We start from the raw sequence: 6,000 nt of genomic DNA, 5'->3' as shown, positions 1-6,000 counted from the left end.
TGGAGGCGGGGCAGTTCTTGCGAACGTGCCCCACCTCCTTGCAGGCATGGCACCGCACGCCGTCCGACGTCCAGAAGACGCGGTAGGCAGTCCCCTCGTGCACCACATTAAAATCTCCCTCCGTCGTGTCCTCCCGCGCCAGCCGGACAAAGAGCTGGCGGCGGAAGGAGAATACGTGGCGCAGGCTGTTCTCCCTGAGGCCGAGCGGTATGGGGTTGATCCCCGGCCTTACCTCCCCCAGTTGTTGTAGGTGAGGGAGGAGGAGCTCAGCGGGAACAAAGGGCGGGACGTTCGACACGATGACCCCCTGCGCGGTGGCCTCGAGAGGATCCACCGGCAGGAACGTCCCGCCCACCGTGAGCCCCCTTTCGAGGGCCAGGGACACCGCCCACTCCGACCCCAGGAAGAAAACAGCCTTCCCAGACATCTTGGAGGCCGCGACAATGGCCGAGGGGCCGACTACCCCAGCCATCGCCCGCACGCACTCTTCGATGCTCATTGTGGGGTGAGTGTAGCTCTTGACCCCGTGTTTCTTCGTAATGAGTCTGAAAGGTGGCAGGGCAGCGGGTGGCGCAGGAGGGGCCGTGGAAGCGGTTGCCACCTGCGCATATGTCTTCGCTGGCCCTGCCACCGGCGTGGATGGGGTCGCCATCACGGGGTCCCTTTAAGGGCTACACCCACCCCAAAGTCACAGGCCTTAATGGTCTTTAATGGCCTCGTATATTTAACTGAGCAGAGGAGCCCTTAACGAGGCCCCTCTCCCCTCGTTGGCAATTGGGGAGAGGCCTTGCTCCCTCTGCTCAGTTGTCTTAATTGGGTTTTTTTTTAATTAGGAAGAAAAGGGGCCTCAGAGAGAGAGGGGAGAAACAGAGGGTAACGGAGAAAGAGAGAGGGGGGTGGGAAGGGGGGGGGCTGCGAGGGCAGGTCTCCCCTCGCAGCTGTGGGTGGGTGCACTCCCCAGATGGCAAAACACACAAAAAACACAGTCTTTGGGTTGGTCTTCAGGTGGGGGGAGAAGACGTCTTCACCTGGGGTAGCTAGAGCCACCAGGCACACAATCCTAAACGATCTCCAATTGGGTGATTAAAGAATCTTCAGCCTGGTAGCTCCAGCTATCCCAGGCTAGGCAAATGTGGGGGGGGTGGGGGGGGTTCCAATTGTGGGGGGGGGCCTAGTTGTAAGCACGGCCCCCACGCACACTACCACACACACACACACCCCCCGCGATGTTCCGGCCCTCAGTGGTCTTCTTTCCTCCCCCCACCGAAACAACAAAGTCTTTTTGGGAAATGCACCCACACCCACCTGTAGAAATAGTAGAGTCTCCCTCCTTCCACACTGGATGTTGTTGTCTTTTCCCCCTCTCTCCAACTCTTTGTAGAAATGGTAAAGATGTTTAAAGTTTTCTTTTCTCCTCCTCTCCCTCTGGGTTAAAGTTGGTGGTGAAGCCCCTTCCTTCCTTCTCTTCCTGGGCTGGTCTCAGGGCTCTCCAGGCAGGAGCACAGGTTGATAGCTGCTTCACTCACTGCTCACAGCTCCAACTGAGCAGGACACGCCTCTACTGCTCTACCATTGGTCCTTGTGCATGAAACTCTTTTGAGTTCCTTGTGCATGAATCCTTGTGCATGAAACTCTTTTAGGAGTCTACCTGCAAAACATAAACAATATTAAACTGTGCCACCCGACCTGGGTGACACAGCAGACATTTTCAAGCCCCTTTTTTTTTTTTTGGTTTTTTTTTTTTTTTTGGGGCGCTAAAATCAAATTTTTCCAGTGCCCCCTATAAAAGGAGAGGGGAACACTAAAAACACCGGCAATTAAAACAAATTAAACTTTAAAACGTAAAATCAAATTAAAATTTGGTTGCCGGGCGTGATGATGCACTCCAGTCCCTCCGGTGCCCACCTCTCGCGGAAGGCCGCGAGCGTACCGGTGGACACCGCGTGCTCCATCTCCAAGGACACCCTGGACCGGATGTAAGAGCGGAAGAGAGGCAGGCAGTCAGGTTGAACGACCCCCTCGACCGCCCGCTGCCTGGACCGGCTGATGGCACCCTTGGCCGTGCCCAGGAGCAGTCCTACGAGGAGGCCTTCGGACCTACCCGCTCCCCTCCGCACAGGGTGCCCAAAGATCAGGAGAGTGGGACTGAAGTGCAGCCAGAATTTCAGGAGCAGCCCCTTCAAATAGTGGAACAGGGGCTGCAACCTTGTGCACTCCATAAAAACATGGAACACGGACTCCTCCAGACCGCAGAAATTGCAGGCGGCCTGGGAGTCCGTGAACCGGCTTAAAAATTTGTTGCACGGCACTGCTCCGTGCACCACCCTCCAGGCCAAGTCCCCGATGAATAGTGGGAGGACCCCTGCGTAGAGTGCCCTCCATCGGGGACCCCCGCCTCCTCCGGACGGCAAGATGGTACGCCATGGCGTGTCCGGACGGCCGGCGAGGATGGCAAAGTTGAGGGTGTGCAGGAGCAGCCCGTACAGGAAACCCCTCCGCGCGGAACTGAAAGGCACGGAGGGGATTTCCCCGAGGCGGCTCAAGTTGTGAGGCGCCGGCCCCCGAGGGAGGTTCCGGGGTTTGGCGCCGATGAGGAATTCCGTCCGGACGGGGGTCAGTTCGGACGGGATCTCCCCACGTGCCTGAGCCTCCTCGATACACCTAACGGAGTCAGGGCCCAGAGCTGTTTTTAGCGACTCGATGGCATCGGCCGCGTGGCGGACGTTGGCAGAATTTAGGCGCCGCGCCAGCGTGACTGGCGCCATCCAGCCCGCTCCTCCGCCATCGAGCAGGTCCCTGACCCTGGTCACCTCACCAGCCACAGCCCTCTCTTCCGACCGCCACATAAAGCCTCGGCCGTGGAGGTACGGATTCCCGAGCAGCGGCTCCTGCAGGACGGCCGCCACTCCAGCCGGTGGAGAGCTGCGCTTGGTGGAGACTTTGTTCCAGACCCTGATGAGTTCCCTGTAAAAGACAGGCAGCTCCCGGAGGGCGGTCCTGGCACCCCCCAAGTTCACAAACAGGAGCTGCGTGTCATAATTGAGGTCGAGCTGCTGGCGGAAGAAATACCTCGCCAGAGCACACCACCTAGGAGGGGGCTCGACGTAAAGGTATCTCTGCAGGGTCTGAAGACGGAAAGTCGCGAGCTGGGCGCTGACGCACACCAACGACTGACCGCCCTCCTCAAGCGGGAGACTCAAGACCGCGGCAGAGACCCAGTGCTTCCTGTTGTTCCAGAAGAAGTCCACCAGCTTCTTCTGTATCTTGGCGACAAACGCAGGGGGAGGGGTCAAAGTGACCAGCCGGTACCACAGCATTGCGGCCACCAGCTGGTTTATGACTAGCGCTCGACCCCTGTAGGACAGCACTCGGAGCAGTCCTGTCCAGCGCCCTAGGCGAGCGGCGACCTTGGCCTCCAGCTCCTGCCAGTTCGCCGGCCAGGCTCCCTCGTCGGGGCTAAGGTAGACTCCCAGATAGAGGAGATGGGTCGTGCTCCAGGCAAAAGGCCTGAGCTCCTCCGGCAGGGAGTCCACCCGCCACTGACCCACCAGGAGTCCGGAACATTTCTCCCAGTTGATCCTGGCGGAGGACGCGGCCGAGTAAATCTCCTGGCACTCACGCATCCTCCGCAGGTCAGCGGGATCCTCTACCGCGAGGAGCACGTCATCGGCGTAAGCCGAGAGGACGACCTCCACGCCCGGCCCTTGCAGAGCCAGTCCCGTCAACCTCGTCCGCAAGAGGCGCAGGAAAGGCTCCACGCAAACGGCGTATAACTGGCCGGACATGGGGCATCCCTGGCGCACCCCTCTCCTAAAGCGAAGGGGCGCCGTCAAGGACCCGTTAACCTTAATCAGACACTCCGCGGCGGCGTACAAAAGTCGGATCCGGGCGACGAAATGCGTCCCGAACCCGAAAGCGCGCAGAGTTCCGAGCAGATAGTCGTGATCCACCCTGTCGAACGCCTTCTCTTGGTCGAGGGATAGGAAGGCGACCGACAGACCAGCCTCCTGGGAACAATGGATGAGGTCCCGGACCAGATGGATGTTATCGTGGATTGTCCGGCCCGGGACCGTGTATGACTGGTCGGGGTGGATCATGTGGTCCAGCACGGCACCAAGGCGAGCGGACATCGCCCTGGCGAAGATTTTGTAGTCCGTGCTGAGGAGGGAGACCGGGCGCCAGTTCTTAAGGAGGCGGAGATCGCCCTTCTTAGGCAGCAGGACGATGACTGCCCTGCGCCAAGAGAGGGGCATCTCCCCGGTCGCCAGACTTTCCCCCAGGACCCGCGCGTAGTCGCTCCCCAGGACGTCCCAGAACGCCCTGTGGAACTCCACGGTCAGCCCGTCCAGCCCCGGGGATTTTCCCCTCGAGAGCCGGGCGAGGGCACCGGTCAGCTCCGCCAGGCTTAGCGGAGCTTCCAGATTTTCGGCGCCCTCCGGGCTGACCTTCGGCAGGTCCTCCCACAAAACTCTACGCGCTTCCTCGCTGGACGGATCCGGAGAGAACAGAGCCCCGTAATATTCACGGACCCTGTTGTTGACGCCCTCCGGATCCGAGACGAGAGAGCCGTCGTCGGCCAGCAGCGTCAAGAGCTGCTTACGGACACTCTGCCTTTTTTCCAGCGAGTAGAAGAAGGGGGAGCCGCGGTCCAGATCCCGCAGGAACCGGATCCGCGACCTCACGAACGCGCCTCGGGACCCGACGAGCTGCAGGTCCTTCAGCGCGGCCTTCTTCGCTTCGTACACCGTCCGCAGGGCCGGGTCCTGGACGACTTGACCGAGACGGGCTTCCAGGTCGAGCACCTCTTTTTCTAGGCGCCCGACTCTGGCCGCCCGCCTCTTGGTCGACCCCCTCGCGTACTCTTGACAGAAGACGCGGACGTGAGCCTTGCCCACGTCCCACCATAGCCTCAAGGAGGGGAAGCCCCCCTGCTTCCTTCTCCAGTCGGACCAGAATCGACGGAACGAGTCCTGGAACCGCACGTCCTCCAGCAGCCGGTTGTTAAAGTGCCAGTACGCGGACCCCGTCCTCGCGCGGAGCGAAGCGAGCTCCGCCCACACCAGGTGGTGGTCCGAACACTGCACCGGCCGCATGGAGGCCGCCGGGACGCAGGAAACGTACGCCCGAGACACGTAAAGGCGGTCGACTCTAGACCATCCAACTCCAGGCCTCACCCAAGTAAAGGCGCTGGAGTCGGGGTGGAGATTTCGCCAGACGTCCACCAAGTCGAAGGACCCGACCAGGTCCCTCAACTTCTCCATCGCCGTCATGCACTGCGGGGCACCGGAGCGGTCCCTCGCCTCGAGGGTGCAGTTAAAATCCCCCCCGAGGACAATGCAGTCGCCGACGTCGACGGAGCCAAGAAGAGCGGACACCTCTTCAAAGAAGCGCGTTTGCTGCGGGCCGGGATGAGGGGCGTACACGTTCACGAGATGGAGCGGCACGTCCCCCAGGCGAACCGTTACGTGCAGCAAGCGGCCTGGCACGGGCTCCTCGACCCCCAAGATCTCCGGCTGAAAATGCGGGCCCAGCAAGATGGCCACCCCACTAGAAATGGCGGTGAGGTGGCTCATGCGGACCTCTCCTTGCCATTCCAGGAGCCACGTGGCTTCGTCTCCCGGAACGGTGTGGGTTTCTTGCAGGAAGCACACCGCATATTTCCCCTCCCGCAGGAGCGAAAAATTGTCAAATCTACGGCGTGCCCCTCTGCCGCCGTTGATGTTGAGGCTGGCTATGGTTATCTTCATGACAAAAGCATAGTGCAACCTCTACCGTAACCTATTGTGGGGGAGGGAGCGGAGTCTTTTGTTGAACTCCGCTCCCTCCGCAGCCCAGCGAGGAGTCCCTCGAGCTCGCGCAGCTCAAGGTGCTGCTCCTTTGTCAAGGGCCCGCCCGCGGCCAAGGTTTTAACGGCGGCGCGGACGGACCCCTTGATCAGCTCCGGCTCGGACCATTTTTCCAGGGCCAGTCGGGCTTGGTCGCGGCGACCCCGGCTCTGGG

The sequence above is a fragment of the Pristiophorus japonicus genome, chromosome 1 (assembly GCF_044704955.1).
Source record: "Pristiophorus japonicus isolate sPriJap1 chromosome 1, sPriJap1.hap1, whole genome shotgun sequence".
Taxonomy (NCBI): Eukaryota; Metazoa; Chordata; class Chondrichthyes; family Pristiophoridae; genus Pristiophorus; species Pristiophorus japonicus.
Note: the sequence above shows the minus strand (reverse complement) of the source record.